General features: G+C 38.8%; 1 protein-coding gene across 1 annotated transcript in view; it reads right to left on the reverse strand.

Moving 5' to 3' along the window:
- LOC110835067 (uncharacterized) overlaps window positions 1-18,173 on the reverse strand; it is a 114,930-nt gene extending 96,757 nt beyond the window's left edge. The window contains exon 1 of the mRNA XM_087351284.1: window positions 17,922-18,173. The gene's annotated coding sequence lies outside the window, so the exon portion shown is untranslated. The remainder of the gene's footprint in view (window positions 1-17,921) is intronic.
- Between the last annotated feature and the right edge of the window lie 325 nt (window positions 18,174-18,498).

The raw sequence follows: 18,498 nt of genomic DNA on the forward strand, positions 1-18,498 counted from the left end.
TCCACATGCTCCGTCCAGATGGCTTTGGTTACTGTAGGTTTTGACTTGTTCATGATTCGGGGTAACTGGAAGCCAGGCGTTCGACTACCAGCAGGGACATGGGCCCTTCCGTCCAGATCGGCTTTGGGGGTCCACCCAGATTCACATCAAAGTGGTACTAGACACTTTTTTCGCGGTAGAAATTAAAGAGAAGGCTGGTTAGGCCCCAGGCTGGTCTTGATAGATGTAATCGTGTCTTTACAAGTAATCGAAGCCCACTTATCAGTCAACAAAGAATTAGGAGCAACCGAAGAAGACCACGCGCCGTTGTAACACACTCGTTTCGATCAACAAGCTACTGTAATCGTTAATATTTTAAGAGCGTCGCTCCAGTCCAATGCTTTATTAACCATACGCCAAGCTTTTCGTTCAATAGAATTTGAAATGTAATGAATCATATATTATAACAAAAAGATTAAAATTTGTACCCCAAAACAGGAAGAATTTATTTGTCAAGGTCCCATGCGCCGTGACCCTACTTTCTCACCTAAGGAAAAGTGGAACTCTGGCGACATTTCAGGTTCTCAAGGCGGCGAGTTGGATTTTGCATCTTGTAGGTTGGCAGTAGTTTACAGACGTTTCAGAGGTGCACGCTGTCTTCATCATCTGAGACATCCTGATGAAGGTGACAGCATGAATATCTGAAACGTCGGTGAACGTCTACCGGACTACTCTGATGACAGTCATCACCAAACTGGAACTCGGTCTAATATTTTGTGTACGACCATTTCTCATTAAGAACAACGAGGTTAATCAAAACGGGACAGTTACATTTTGCATAATAAACAAGTGCTTAAGTCATTCTTCATACGAGAAATGCTTACGCTAACCCGAAAGTAAAGTTAGAAGTCACTTTTAACCCAAAAATTACATTAAAAACAAAAATGTCCTTTTTGTACAACTCCTACTTTCGCAAATGAGCAGCGTAAAATGTTGAGAAATGTCTGACGTCGCGGACGGCCGATAAAGGGCAGTTCTTAAACTGGGATGTGGCATTACGACAATAAACCTAATATCGTAATCTTTCTACGTGTTACTTTGCGCCTATTTCCTCACAGAACGTGACACATAACACTTACTGCGGCAGTTAATTTCTGAGACACCAAACTTTTGTGTACAACACATTGAACGCTCTTGTGGCATGTTTAGCACAAATATAAAATCAATTGGTGAAAATCATGAATGCGGATTAACTGTTGTTGTTGTTGTTGTTAATTAAAAATATACGTTGCACACTTTTACTGGATTTAGAATAATCGGAATCATGTCACTATTTCTTCTGATGATGACAAGGACTGTACTTTATAAATTTTCTTTTCTTTTGGATGTAACAGTAATCCGTTAAAGAATTCTGGACTGAAGAAGTGAGTTTCGAACAGAGTTTTGTTTTATTTACATGTTTCTTCATTAAAGACGCAGGCAGAGCAGAGGATTAGCTACGAAATATTCCGGCTAGTAGAAATTATCTCGGTATTATTCGGTAAGGGCACAGTAATCTGTGGCTCTTTGTCGCAGTCGCCACTCATTCCTTATGAATAGAAATGTAGGTAAAGTTTAAACATAACTTAATTCCACACAGATCATTTTCCATTTCAAGCCTTTGAAGAGGCTTAGCTCTCATTCTAACCTCGGCACGAGATAGCGTCACGTCCGGTACCCATTGCACAGGAGGCCGGGTGAGCCCCTGAGCCTGTCTGCACGCAGAGGCCAGAACATAAATCCTCTACCCCCGTCAGGAATCGAACTCTGTCGTCCATTTAATAGTGAGTCACTATACCGACCGAGCTACCACGACTCCTATAATTACTGGCAGCCAAAATACAATTTAAATGGAATTAATCTGGCTTTTGAAAGCGTTTGTCAGACCTAGACTCCACCGAAAACGAGTAAGGTTACTGATGAACGTCTTCGCCGATGTATCGATTTTCCCTCTCGCTGAGAGTCGAAGATGGATAGGCGGTGCCTTTGTTTTGGGAACAAGTGCAAAGTAAACACATTCACTTCAAGTTACAACTGATTAAAACTTTACACTATAGAGACTTCAACGATGGAATAAGACGCTAGAACGTTGGGCTAAAGAGTCCTCTTACAAATTACACAAAAGAAAGTCGTTTACGTAAGGGAAACCACTACATCCTTTGGGACTGCTGATGGTATTCAAGAGGTCCTGATGCAAACTCACACGTCATCACGTCGGAATTGAATGCCAGTTTCTGACAGCGCGTCCCCTCGCAATACGACGCATCACATTTTCACGTGAGCTTCATCAAAGCGACATCTTACTATTTACCCTCCCTCAAAATTACATTTATCTCCCCTTTCGACTCGCCTTACGATCGCATCCCCTCACACGTTCACTTCTATCTTCTTCCTGAGTTCCCTTCTCTGTCTGATCTGACAGAATTAATTGAATTCCATACTCCACGTATTTACTGTGGCACCAAGATACAGCTTGCAGGTAGACTGATTGTTATTGCTAAACTTCTTCATTTTTCACGTTCATCCTCTGCTAAATAGGTCACATGTACTGCCTAATATCTTAAATTGTCACCAAATACGAATTAATCTGTTCTAAAAAGAAAATTTGTCCCACTATACGCCATATATGCGCTTGGGGGGAGAGACAGTACAGCTCCTACTCATTCGTGACCTCGGCAACAGATAGGGTGAGTGTTCAGCGCTTTACCCCAGCGGAAAGGACCCCGGTACCCATTGGAGAGGAGATTGGGTAGGCCCACAGAACCGGTCTGGACGCAGAGGCTAGACGAAAAATCCTCTGCCCCCGTCGGGGATAGAACCCCGGTCGTCCAGTCCACTATACTGACTGAGCTATCCGGGCTCTTCGAATTATTCTGTATCATCTTAAATAAAAATAATAATTATACCAATAATATTAACAACAAAATTGTGTCATAATGCATTTTATTCTATAAATTAAATTGGTATTTTCCAGTTATGATATACTAAGTAATTATATTTTCCAAACATTAACTGAAAATTATGTTCTCATTAATAGTTTATTAAAATAAATTTCTGTAATGCAAAAATGAAAAGGTGGAAACAGTGATCCTTGCTCCCGTTGGCTGGGGCACGGTGCCATCCACCCTCCCCCTCCTTCGGCCCCAAAATTAGGCGACTACGATGCAAATCAAAAAACCAAACACACACAGGAACACATTCTGAGATTTGTAAGTAAGGGAACATTTCCTATTATATGCACACGGTTAATACAAATTAGATTATACACGCCATCATGACAGAGTCCAAATATATAAAACACGTTTTCACGATATATCGCAGCATTTGCATGAAGATAATATGCATGCTTAAGAAAAACTTTGGAGAGCCTAACTTTCACAGTTGACGGCGAACGTGGAGATGCTATTTTTTAATTCAACCGCTCTCAGAGTTATGTTTCAATGTTTAGTTTATCGAGAAGAAAAATCAGAAGAAACGAAATAAAGCCGGACTAAAAGTGACTTTGAACCCAGTCCTCTGACTCAAAATAAATTATCTAAATTTCCACGCTCAATCTTATTCTTTTCGAAGATCATCCTCGGACAAGTTGGATTAGACACGCTGGTAGGGCCCTCCCACCCCAAAGAGCTATCGAATTTCTTTTCCACCCGCCTCTGTACATCGATCAGGTCCCTTCATCCCTCTTGGTTCCTTCTCTTCTCTTTCGTTTTATCTTCCTTCTCGTCTGGCACTGACCCCCACGTATCCGCTGCCACGACGTTCCCACCATTAGCACAGAAGTCACTAATTCATTCATTTAGACGGCTACTTCCTCCCCTCGCCTTGAGCCCGCCCACCACCAAATGGGGTGTCGGTCTGTCGGTGCGTTTTCTTAAAGATCTTTTAGGAGCGTCTTGGGAACCCTTATCTTCCCTCTTGCCGCGCCTAGTTTTAAGAGATCACCCCCGTCCCCCACAGCATCCTTACCCCAGTCTCCCACAGCAGCCATGACTAAGTCCACGGAGCAGAATCATTCTTCTGAACACAACAGTCGCTCAGCCATACAAAATTTCTCCGTCATATTTCATGAAGCCCAAAGGTAACATCACCACGTTCACAAGAGACCATCAACGGACACCATCCTCAGCGAGGTAAACCCAATTAAAACGTTACACTCAATTTGCTGGCTGTGAACTTAACATTCTTTGATTTCAGAGTACATTCTTCAGATCACTGAGGATAAAATGATCATTGCGGATAATGATACAATTAATAAATGCATACAGCATTTATCACAAATATTATGCAAATTTGGATATATAAGAGAAAATGAGAAGAAATCGTTGAAGGTAATCTTACAAAAACACGATATAAAAATATGAAATGGATTCAAATGACTGTCGACACGAACCAGAGGCTGCTCTTGCGAACACTTTAATATATCAGCGAGTTCCGTAAAAGGGATACGAGTTCTCGACATCTCTGTTCCATGGACGTTTATTAAAGTGGAATTTAAATGCCGGTGGCTGATAAAACGAAAATTTGGCAGTAAGGAAGACAGTTCGTTAAACCAGATCAGATTTACCTCGCTTCAACGTAGTTATTTCTCAGAAACTGCCATTTCATTCCACTTCTAACCGTAAGACGAACTACTCTCGGAAAATTCTAGATCTGATTCCGACAAACTACTTTCTTCAGTAGCATTTGCTAATATAGAACTGTGCCACAACTCTCAATAAAACAGTACAACTTCAGACAAAAAATTACAGCCTCATTTTTAAATATCTAATCTATGAGGTTTTTTCGCAGTGTGGGAAACTTGACGATGTAACTTGAACGTTAGATGAGGAAGAATGACTGTAGATATGTAACGGAGGCGGAGATCAGAAAGGGAATGGTGTTCAACCTTCAGAGTAGGAACATCCTCGCCGTAAAAACACAGAACAAAATCAAATATCACACACGACCTGAGTTCAAATATTTAGTCTCAAGATTATATAAACACGAATTAAAATATATAATTTTATATTGGTAAAAATCTTGAATGCTTCCCATCCTTAAGGATACAAATAGATTGGGAGTGTCTAAAGCCGGATAAAATTGACGTAATTATTGTTAGGGTAATTATATCAAAAAGGGAAAGATGACCAATCTATGTTGTACGCATTGACCATACGTAGAAGGAAGCATACAGAAAAATTTGTAATGAGTAAATATGAAGAGACGAGAAAATGTGGGTTACTACAGATAGGAAGATAATATTAAAATGGATCTTAAGGTAACAGGTTGTGGGAGTCAGAACTGGACGCAACGCCGTTCAGCATTTGGACGTGTCTTTGAAATTATACCGCGGTTTTGATATCGTTTTTCGTGCTTAGAGAGAGACAGAGAGTGAAAACAGGAGGTTGCATAAGACACAGGAATAACAAATGAAGTTCTCTTTCGTTGACTTTGACCTCGCCCCCCCCCCTCCCCCCCAAAGCAACAGCAGCATCAGAGATGAAATAAGGAGGCTGGCATCTCGTGAGAGGCACGACCCAGACTTTCCCTCTCTGAGCGAACATGACCTCCTCCATGGTCACGGCTGTGGGGATGGTTAGAGAGGCGCGCATCCGCCGCTCGTAGTAGACCCACGGCCAGTACCGACCACCGCCTTCCAAGACGCAACATTGTTTTGTTTTTTTATGTATACAGTTCACTGAGTGCCTTTAAAGCTCGCGAGTTCACCAATTTTGTCATATAACAAGCTTAAATACGCTCATTTTACAATCTACTGCATTCCACTAAGAAGCCCATTATATGTGAATACTGCATAAAAACTATTACGTTTACATACTAAAGCCTATAAATTCCCTCATTTTACAGTTTATCGTATCCGCATGCCTTTAAAATTTATGAATCCTTGAAATGCGTAAATCCGGGCTTTAAAAAGTGCTCACCGTGATGGGGGGGGGGGACTGTACACGGTATGAGGACACCAACGAGGAACACAGAGCTATTAATAAACTCGAGAAGCTGTCCGTTTACTTTAGAGTTCCATGGATGCAATTAACCGTTACTCCATGATCTCAGCAGCTTCTTAACCAAAATTATTTCATAAAAAATTTAATTTCCAAATAATCAATACAGTGATGATGATTGTGATATGTGATGGTTGTAGCAGTGGCAATGTTTAGAAACCAACTCGGAATTTGGCACAATAAAACAGAAGGTTATTAGACTGGAAAAATTTATCAAAAACATAAATTTACGTAAAACGCAAGCAGGAAAATTTAAGCTGCTACATACCATCAAATGATGCACCAAATTTGATACAATTAAATCTGAAGATATATTAAAAAGTAGCCTAAATGAATGAACAGAAGACTGCACTGAACAACGGTTAACTCACTTAAGACTTTGAAATGGAATCGGATTAAATCGAAAGACAACACTAAATTGCGTCTTAGAACAGAGCGTCTGCGGTTCTTTGCTGTTCAGGACAGGGGTCCAGCATGTGGGTCATTGTACACCGCGTTTCACTAAGGAAAATGTAATTTCTAGGTCTGATGATCAACTGTCAGCTTCTCAAGAATTGTCCTGTTCCAAATAAATATTTTACGAACGCTCAGTAACTGACGTTAAAACTTTCTCTTAAGCAAGAATTCCAGCGATGGAGCGAGGTCGGAACAGGCTTGAGCGCAATTCGTGTAAAAGACCACGCAGAAGAATACAAACAAATGAAATTTAATAGTTGCTAACCACAGGAGAATGTTGCATCTTCCTGTTTACGATTTGCTGTTAAGAGGGTTGTATACTTTTCGGAGAGTCACTTTGCAAGTTACTCCTCGTTCCTGCAAGCCTTCAGACAATTCCCGTCAGCTGGTTGCTGTGTGTACTTGCAGGAAAACACCCCCACCCACACTCGAGGTTGAAGCCGCCGCGTCGCGACGCCAATGACGGATCGGATCGCAGGAGGCAGTCCGCCACACTGGGGGGCCCGGAAAGAGGGGAGCCCCAGGTTTTGTAATGCCGAAGTGTAAAACGCATTAAGTAATGGCAGTACTTACTAAACATTACATTTACTGCTGAGGTGTTTGAAAATGTCTGTGGCAACAGCACTACGCAGTGATAAACTTAAAGCTTACGTAATTATAATCCGTTTGAATTGTTCTGTCCAAACATGTTTCGACTTGGTCCAAATAGAAAAGAATCTGACAAATACATATGGGGGGGGGGGGGGAAAGTGAGTTTTATTCGAATCTTTAAAAGTTTCAGATGACTTCTAAAAATCTATCCAAGAAATTGTAATAAAATTATTAAGTGCGCAATTGACTTCACGAAACACATTCATTTTCGCGTAATGAACAAGTTTAAACGAATTCTTACTGTTTCGCAGTACGGCACAAACAATGCCACGAGAATTCAATTGCAATTGAATACCATTATAAATAAAATGTATCATGACGAGAACTAGACGTGTGTATTAAGTAGAATATTTAGTCGTAACACAGAAAATAGCATAAAACTGGAGACAAGCACATAACGGAGAACTTCATAATCTGTATTTTTTTCACTAAATATTAATCGAATGATCAAAGTAAATATTATGAAGCATGTAGCACGAATGAGGGAAATGAAAAATGCATATAAAATTTAGTAGAATAATCTCAATGAAAGAGGCCATTTGGGCGAACTAGAAATAAACGGGAATATAAATAATTAAAATTAAATTGAAAGTTAATGGGGAAATGTAGCCGGGCTTGCTGTCGTCTGCAAGTGTTTGAGATTAATCAAGGAAATATAAAAAAATTGAGAAAATATCTGTGGGTCAATAAACAAATTAAATTAGGCACAGATAATGAGCAATGGATGTTGGGTTTATTTTATTTGTTTAGTGTTCTGTCTGACGACAGGTCCATATGAACAGGATCCTTCCATCCTTTTCTCGGACTGGGACCTGTTCATATACGTTCTTGGCAGATGATCCAGAAGTGGTTTGCCATTGCCTTCTTCTGTGTGTGAATGGAGTAATTGTTGGGATGCCACGGAGAAACAGGGGAAGCCCCCGGAGGAAAACTCCGTGTTGCCTAGACCACGGCCTTGCCCAACACAAGTTATAAATTCGGGCACCGCCGGGATTCGAACCTGTTATGAGATGATAATAGTTGGGCGACAGAGGATAATCGTGGCTCCGTCGGCGAGATCGCACCAATGACGAGGAATTATAAAGACTGAGGATTCCGAAGTCACAGCAAGCGTTGGGAGTAACACGAATAAACCGCGTAAAACACCGTTTTCTTACCGATGATATTCAGGTAAAATGATTCGCTGTTCTCTGCAGTTGCACATGTGGCGTTCACTTACAAATATCCTTGATCTAATTAAACAACTGTCCATTTATTCTTATTACACTTACTTCATTACAGTTAGTAACACACTTTAAGCGATTAAATCCACAGCGTTCTAATGAGTGGGAAGAACAAAGTGACGTTGAATTAAGTTATATCCGTTCGAATGCAAGCCACTGTTTGCAACTCGATCGGCCTGTAAGATTGTAGAAATTGCCTGCTAACCTATTCTTGTCCCGAATTGGTCATTTCAAACGGAAGCTACTGCTAGTAACTTACGTATCTAATTTTTTGTCATTGGTCAGCCTCCGGACCCGATGGTACAGATGTATTCAGCGGACCATAACATGTGGTAGCAATAGGAGTTGTGGGCAGATCAGGAAATTTACCATTAAGCCAAGATCAATAACGTCTCCGAATAGTCACGTAAACTGTAAAGAATAACTCAGAACTACAAAAAGTTATAACATGGTTTACCTTATAATTCCCAGTGGTAGAATTTTGCAACAGACTTCTGTCAATACTGACTTTCTGTATTTATCAAAAAAATCATAATCGAATTTTGATTCAAGTTAATAAAATTATAATTACAACTAGAAAAATTCAGCAACATTGTAATGGTCCGCTACAAATTGTAGATTGGATTCATCTGGCTTTAGAAAATATCGAGTGCAAGGGTTCCTGGGAAAGCATTGGAGTATAAATGATACTTTCCTTGACCAGCTGAGCGACTATTAGTTTCTGAAGAAAGACTTCTGTCGCCTGTAATTCCAGGGTTGATTTTGTTTCAGGATGGAAGCTGCGTTCGGTGGTTCGGCTGCAGGAGATCAATGCACGCCAGACGGGGGAGGGGAGGGGAGGGGAAGATCGAAACTTCTGTGCGTGAGGGTGGCATTGAACGCACACAGGGATGCTGTGGGGATGCTTGCAAAAATATTGTGGGGTGGAAACCGCCCGGCGTCGCGACAACTCGGAGCGTAAAGCCGAGCTCACGTTTGTACTCTGTTCGGTGCTTCACCAAGAACCAGAGAATACTCACAGATTAAGTTCCATACCCGAGACTTGCCCGGGTGTGTTTTCCAGCGATAACGCCGGTAGACCAAAATCTTCAGTCTCAATCCATGTCACTGTCCATGGTTTGAAGTATAATTTAAAAGACATTTCTGAGATCGGGTACACTCTTGTGGAAACTGGTCGTTAACACTGACAAATTTCCATTTCTCTTTTCAACATTTACGACAAAGATTAAAATCGAATAGTTCCTCTATTGCTAATCTCGGAAAAGTAATAGCTGATTTAAAAAAAAAATCTGAGATTCGAACCCAACCGCTGTCAACTTTTTTTGCGGTGGTAGGGACAATGCCTCGGTGGAAATGGACCGCTAATGACTCCTTTGTCCATCCCCCATATAATACATGAGTGACTATAAAGCAACTGTGGAGTGATACTGACCACAAATTCCACACAGACTGACCTGGGCTCAAACCCGGGCCTCGGCAGGAAGGACCCGGTGACTAATCACCTGAGCAATGAAACGACCGTCGCTGATCTTAAAATAAAAAATGTTAGTAAAATTATAACCGGAATACTGAATAATGCCAGCTTCTAAAGCGTCATCGAATGTCGAATTCACTTCCGACAACAGATTTTCAGTAGTAGGAAATCGTGAAAATAAAAATAAAACTTTATTACAAAAGGGCACGTACCAGATAAGAGGCTGGAGTACTTAAACCAACACACACGAGACCTACCCTACGTCTGGAATAACTGAGAAAAACCACGACGACCCCCGGTCACAACAGCCAAGTCAAAACTATTTCCATTCTGTACTACCGCTTCGCGGTCATAGCAAAGACTTTGAAGATTTTAAAGCAGCTAAACTGAGCACTGCTAAATCGGTTGGTAGAGTAGCTCGGTCATTTGCCGACCGAATTCTATCTCTGTTCTGTTTACAAATTTTTATCATCAAATGTTAACGTTTCTTTTTTCGTAAGTAAGAAATATGTTATGACGTGATGGTCTTATAAACTTTGTAAAACTTCAATTGAGAAATATTTTAGAGTGGCATTCCATAATGATATTTGCAGCTCACAAAGAGTCTTCAAGTTCGTAAGAAGTGATTGAACTTCTCGTGCATTGTTCAGTGAATACGCGTCTCTGTTATTAATCATCAGTAGTCATGTATCAGAATTGTGTAATAGGGCACATGCAATAGGCGACTCCTTTCACCGTGTGTAATACAGTTAGTTAGACAAGAGGCGAGAGCCTGGTGTATTATTAGACAAGAAGTTTGTTCTTTGGCGTACAATCGAGTTAGTGCGTAAGCAGACATTTCACAATTCACCTCCACCGTCGCTAAATTTCTTTTGTTACGTCGAGTACCGTCCTTGAGGCGTCTGACGTTGGCGAAATGGAATCGTATCACGTGCAAATTTTCATATACTCATCATCCAGGTGTCATTAGAATTTTCTATAAACGCTTCTCTGACGTTTAAAATAACCATTGCCTTAATCACGTACCTCAGAACGGGAAAAATAAATATATTACTTTGTTAAACCAAGCTACTTTCTGGACAATGCACAATCGTCAAAAACCTTCAATATTACATTACTTTATTGTTAATCATTTCACTCGAATACACTAACATTTAACACTTTCCACGTTATGAACGAGATATATCGCTTTTAAAACCAGTCTATTCTCCTCGCATTACATCTTTGAGATGCGAAATGTTAGAAGTGCAACGAGAGTTATCCTTTTTAAGTTATAGGCATTCAACCTTCGTTTGTACGCTGCTATCTTCAGGAAAAAAGTACGCCAAATCCCAGAAGACCACTCACAAAAATTTTTGCCATGAGAACCTAAAATTATCTTATGTTGGTGACTTTTATAAAAATATATTAATCTGACAAACAAATATTCCTCACAGAAATTTTATAATCGGATCAGCTAAGTACTGCAACGTAGTGACTAGGTTACAAGCCGGAAGGCCCGGGTTCAATTTTCAGCACAGACAGACTATGGGGCCTCTGGGGCCCATCCAGCCTCCTATCAATTGTAATACATCTCTTTGACCGGGAGACAAAGCAGAGAACTGAGGTCTCACCTTCATCTGGTGAAGGTAATACCAATGCGTGGAGCTACACCTCCACTCCCCAATGTATGCACTGCGTGGTGATTGTCAGGAAGAATTTTAACTTTGCCATTCCAGTATTTCCCTTACTAGAATAACAAAAGTCTACTGATGTCAGTGGCTGTGAAAACGTGTTCATTACGAAGATAAATACCACGGAGCGGCTTCATTGATGTTATTCTTGCCCTGAACGTTTGCTGTCTCACAGATAATTGGGTGATAATTAAAATTATAAACAGAAATACTCTCGTGCCAAGATAAAATAAAAAAACAAACTATTATCGTGATGATTTTTAATGATACTCGGTTTTGTGTTTCTGTTATTTCCGATGACAAAACTTTTCGCTGTTAATACACGTCATTAAAATAAGTTAAAGGATTTTTGTATATACAAGACAAAATAAAAGTATGGAAAAAATTACAGGATGAAGAAACACGATCAACACTTTTCACTACGGATTCACGAAACTAAAAGGTAGAAATTCATAAGAAAATTTAGGGTCGAAAAATATGAAAGAAAGAAACCACTTAAGAAGACCCAGGCATAGATGGATTAATAAAGTTAAAACGAATCTTAAATATAATGCGAGTTTTCTGACTATAATCATCTAATATAAGCCACGGTGGTCTAGCGGTTAGAACGCTGGCCTTGTAATCCTGGGGGTCTCGGGTTCGATTCCCGGCGGTGCCCGAATTTATAACTTGTGTTGGGCAAGGCCGTGGTCTAGGCAACACGGAGTTTTCCTCCGTGGCATCCCAACAATTACTCCATTCACACACAGAAGAAGGCAATGGCAAACCACTTCTGGATCATCTGCCAAGAACGTATATGAACAGGTCCCAGTCCGAGAAAAGGATGGAAGGATTCTGTTCATATGGACCTGTCGTCAGACAGAAAACTAAATAATAAATAATAATAATAATAATAATAATAAATCATCTAATACAGAAGCGAGACCAGTTATGGGCTCTTGTGAACACTGTAATGAACAGTCGGATTCCATAAAGGGCGGATAATTTCTCGTCAAGCTGAGTGACTATCAGCTTATCAAGAACTACGCTGATCTACTGAGTTAGTAAGTATTGCTTAAAGCAACATTCTTTAAATGAATATCACTCAATATCATAATCCTCTGTTCGCAAATGAAATGCCTGTTGAATTATAATTAGCCTTAGGATTAATTCTCTCCTGTCGCTTTGTTAATCCTTAATGAGTGTACATGTACGTATCAGACTTCAGTATTAAAATTATGTTTATAATTGCAGTTACAATCACAACAGAAATAATAAATGTTAATTAAGTCTTATTCACCTGGCACGTGATAGTTTCTCAGGAAATATTCATTTCCTTCGCAGTCAATGTCAGCGAAATTCTTGGCTGTTTGCGAGCCTTAAACCTCTAAGCAAGAACTTGATGTCGAGAGTAAGAACAGTTCCTGGCGGTCGCCACGATAAGTTACTAGTTCAACGCAGGTGTGTTGTAAAAACAGCGATTAACAGTCCCTAATACGAACAAATGCATTGAAACAAAGAGACGTTTGTTTACGCAAGCGGAATGCGGTAGTTCGTAAACTTCTATATTTGTAATATCAAGAGGAACGAACGAAGGATTTTTGAGATCGCCTGTGACTGTTTCGTAAATACTTTGACTAGAATCAGAAGCAATTATTAAAATGACATTCACCTGCGACACAACAGAAATTTTTCCATTCCAAAATACCTGTTCATTTCTAAATTTTAAAGAAAAGTATTAGAATGAATATTCTAACGTTCTGTATCGATTAGCTGCTAATTGTTAAGCAATTATAATGACTATACCAGCGTTTCGCAAATCATCGTCACGAACTCCACGAGAAATCGTGGAATACATTTAAAAAAAATTAAATATCGTGACATTTCCATATATCCCTCGATATATCGCGGGAATGTGTTTTTGGATTTCAATAAACAAAGATTGCAGAGAATGTACATCCACTACCATCATATCTGCAACACAATTTTTTTTACATATAACGCGTTTCAATGTAAATTTCGGGTATCAGAAGTGTCTGCTATCCTTGACTAGTGTTGCAATGAATGAAACAGGCACATTAATATTTTAACACTCAAATAGCACAAATTATAAACTTGATCATATAAACTATTCAAATGCGTTTAGTTTTCATACCTCTGGCTTCTGTTTCATGACAACATATTTGCGATGAATACGTAAAGTTATGTCCTGTACAGAGCGAATGACCTAGTAAAACAGACCTCGCTAAAACATATTTTTAGGTTTGGTGAAACAGATTTTGCGACGTGCGTCATAACCAATTGAAGAGGTCATTCAGGGAACAGGTTTGATCGATACTTCCTAATAACGACATCTCGAACAAAGCATGTCACCAAACAAAAGGGCAGGACTTCCCGTCATCGAGTTACAGACGTCATGACGATGCCAGTGGCTGTGACATGACAGAAAATCAGTCATGAGGGTTATCACCAGAAGCAGCGTTATTTCGTATTTAAAAGCTTCATTTAACGAATTTACGTTATAGACCTGTGGTCTCGCCCGGTGTGAGCAAGTTTTTGCCAAGAGTCATATTGTGATTTATTAAATTAAAATTAAATCATTTGGTTATTCCGTCAAATCACAATGTATTTAAAATAAGATAATTAAAATAATTAAAATATCAGTCTGTGTTCCATATCGAATAATCGATCGATTATTCGATATGGAACACAGAATGATATTTTAATTATTTTAATTATCTTATTTTAAATACATTGTGATTTGACGGAATAACCAAATGATTTAATTTTAATTTAATAATTAATATGAAATTATTATCCGTAACTCAGGCAATTATGTTCTCGAAAATAAAATGGCTATACATAAGTCCATATTTCTTTTGGGATTCCGAGTAAATATGAATAAAACAAGTGGAAAATATTTAAATTAAAAACCTTGGGAACATAAAACCAAACACGTCCATTGGGGAATGCGGATAGAACGTTTAGAATCAAACAGATGGTTAATGTTTGCGGTAGCTGATAAGCTCCTACATTACGAACTTAACCTAAGGCAGGTACGCGAAAAGACTTCAATGTGGCCCGTGCCCTGTACTAAACTTTCATTTAAACTTATTGCAAATACAATTTCGATTAATAATACACACGAATAATTTAAATAATATTTAACAAATCTTGGTAAATTTTATTAACTGACAAAAACCTAAAATTGTATTTAATGTAAAAAAAAATGAACACTGAGGCGTTCTTTACACACATGCGCGCGCACACACAAAGCTGAAAAGGAGGGAGGGGGGGGGTCCATGAAATCTTTGCTAATCTCAGAGGGCATCACAATATAAAATTTGGAAACCACTGCATTTGCTGAGGTTTTTTTAAATTTTTGTTTATATCATAACTTCGTCCTTAAGTTTTACGATAATTTTAAATTTTTATACAATAATTAAAATTACTTAAGATGCGTATACTACTACAAATTTGAATTCTCTGTTCAAATTCATCCGTGCTGCAAAATAAATTTAAAAAAAAAAACACGAGTTTGTCGCGAGCTACAAAAACTACAGAATCACTGGTGTAGACACATCGAGTAGCTTGCTTGGTGTAGTTCATTACTGCACATATGGAGTTCGCAGTCGATCTCTAAGAAACACTATAATTAATTAATTAATTAATCGTCATAACTAAAATCCCCTTCAGACACAACAGAGACCACGCATCGCTGAGCCGAGAACTCAAGAGTATCATGAGTCCAGAATGACTTTGCAGAACGAATCAACCGAATCGGGCGGTAAATTAGCTACGTTTTGTAAGTTTTTAATTCGAATTTCATTTTATGTCTCAATATATGTGCAGTCTATTACGTAAATCATTCTGATATTAATTATGAGAATGTCAGGAATTCTAAGTATCAAAGGCTTAGACTTAAAAGACATAACAAAAAACTCTCACCTCTTCAAGCAGCTGACGAAATTTAAGTGTGCCTGAAGAAATACGATGGTTAATTTGTCTCTTATTTTCACCTAAATCGTTTGCATCTTGCTAAATATTTACCGGCACACAAAATCAAACTGAACATAAATTTCGGTACACGTTTGAAGTAAAATAAAATTAGTGTCTCCCAAAAAGTACATACACATTACAATACGGAATATTAACCTTTCGTACATACATCTTTTTGGAAAACCTGGAATAGAAAACCGGTTCAGATTTTTTAAACTGTTGAAGTACGCTTAGCGAAGACAATTAATCGGTACCTACATAAAGCAGGGCTTTCTGGTGAACTGATAGTAGGTGAGCTGGTCAGAAAATTACCCGTCTTTAAGGAACACACAGGATAATTATCGTGTTCACACAAGACCTTCCCTTCACCTTTTCTTTTCTGAATCAGATAATCCAGTGCACATACATCCTATATCTTCAAGACTCATTTTAATATTATCCTCCCATTTATTCTTAGGTCTCATTCACTCAACATTTCTCTCATGAATTTAATTTCCTTCGTAATTTCTGGTGAAGAGTTTAAGTCATTAAACTTCCATTATGCAAATATACCGGTCCATAATTTTGCAAGTGATACTAAAGTTATCTTAAAGTTGTTTTTAATTTATCTTCGTTGCCAAAGTATAATAAACTAATTTTATTACAAAGAATATTCTATAAAAGATATGTACGATCGTGTATTGTAATATTTTTAGCTAATATTTTGGGCATTATCAACTGTCTCTTGTTCCTGATAAGCCAAAACGCGCTCAGCTGTTAAGTAAATTATACGTACTTTATTGAACCCAAAGATTAAATATAGTTTACAGCCACACACACTATTTCTTTAAGACAAATGTTAATATCTGGGTTTTTTTAAGTATTCTCTTCTTTTTAGGTTTTCCGACTAAATTTTCAATGAATTTCCAATTCGTACTATTGCGTGCTGCACGCCGAGTCCATCTTATCCTCTCTGATTTGTTCGCCCCGATCCATCTGTCCCTTCCAGTCATATTTGTAGCTGATTGTTCCCAGATCCTGTTTCGTCGGCTGTTTGCTTGACTTCTCCGAGACTGTTACCAGTCTCCTGACAACATACTCGCTGTAATGTGATCAATGGACACGACCTTTTCAGATCAAAAATTCGGCATTTCAGGGCAATTAGTTTCTTGTGTCTGCGTCAATCAGTGGACAGACAGCTCACAGGACGGACGCAGTTACTTCGTCAACCACTTAGCGTTTTTAATACGATAGACGGACATGACTACAGAAAGTTACTGTGATATTCGTACAAAATTACGTATTAAAGTCGAAGAATAATATAATACCTTAAAAATAGACGAACCATCAATCTTTATGCCAAATTATGTATAAAAAAACACTGTATTGTTCATGATTCAATATTAAATCGAGGCAAAATTTATAAGAAAATTAATTTAAGTTACGTCCTCAAATGAGGATATTTTGAGCGGCAAGTCGTGTGTTCCAAAACCTCCAAAGAGTACGTAGGAGTACTGACCACTAATTTTCTCGAAAAATAAGTGCACACATTAATGAAATTACGAGCTGACATGCCTTAGTAAGCTTTGGATGTTGAACTGCTGTATTAAATTTCAATTAATTATTCGGTTTTGTCCGTCTAATCACAATTATAATTAAAATTTACAAATAAGATAATTAAAATATCATTTTATGTCCCACATCGAATAATCGATTTACATTTGGAACATTTTTACAACAAGTTTCGGTTTCATCGAACCATCTTCAGGTGTAAAATTATATCAACAAACTTAAAACTCAATTACAATTTCTGTTGTGTAGCTTTTTGGTGATGTTTTCTGGTGATGTTCATATCCAGAGTTTTAAGTTTGTTGATATAATTTTACACCTGAAGATGGTTCGATGAAACCGAAACATGTTGTAAAAATGTTCCAAATGTAAATCGATTATTCGATGTGGAACATAAAATGATATTTTAATTATCTTATTTGTAAAATTTTAAATATAATTGTGATTAGACGGACAAAACCGAATAATTAATTTAATATTTGATTCACAATATGACGCAATTATACTATTTTATTAAATTTCAGTCAAAATCGGAGTGTCACTTATTGAAAACGAATCTCAAAGTCGTCCTATGATCTGAATTGTACAGACAAATGTATCTCGTCAACAGATTTACGTATCTAATTAGAGGCACTGTCTATATCTTTTCAGGTGCTCAGAATTCTTTTGCTGGTGTTTCGTACTTCATATACTTCCCGAGAACCAGTGTTCGCCGATTCTGTCTCTGAAACCGGTCGGAGGAGGGCACCAACCACGCGTTCCTGTTATCCTGACCTTGAAAACCAACTGATTTCATTTATATTCTTACATACATTGTTCTTTCAGCGGAGGGCACACCAATTCATAAATCACGAATAAATCCAACTTATAAGAAACAAAAATACAGAATCATTTAACTTACTTTTGAACTGGAGATGGATTTCAGCCTGGCCGCTGTGTGTGTGTCACCGATTCCTCAAGTCCTCGCTTGCTTCCTTGTAAAAGAGCACGTAGACCACATCAGTTCATCCCTAACCTCCGACTGCAGTCTCCGATCAGGACTGCCAACCCCTGGCAAATCCTCTCAGTTGTGTCTGGTTCACCCTCTCGCCCTCTCTTTGCATCTTCAGAGTACTACGTCAGTGTTTCCGGCTATCAGAACCCTCCAGAGAGGGTTCATCCCAACTTCTGCGTCGTAGTAAGGACGGAAAAGGTCCTCGACCTATAAGAATAACCAATCATTCTGTCGGAAAACAGTCTGGGTTCTTGTGGCGCCTGGTAAAAATTTACAGACGTTTCGGAGGTGCCTGCTGCCTACGTCATCATGGCGACGAGGCAACACGCATCTCTGAAACGTCAAACAACCTAGAAGACATCTGTCTTTGCACCCTTCGCGAACTAGGATGCAGACGGACTTCAAAGACGAACCATCACGTCTGTGAACTGTTCTTGGTACAGACGAATGCCACTGAGCTAACCCGCTCGGCTCTATTGTTTCC

Source organism: Zootermopsis nevadensis, unplaced genomic scaffold, assembly GCF_977971745.1.
Source record: "Zootermopsis nevadensis isolate Lab colony 2312 unplaced genomic scaffold, Znev_1.0 Znev_ptg000019l, whole genome shotgun sequence".
In the NCBI taxonomy this organism is placed as follows: Eukaryota; Metazoa; Arthropoda; class Insecta; order Blattodea; family Termopsidae; genus Zootermopsis; species Zootermopsis nevadensis.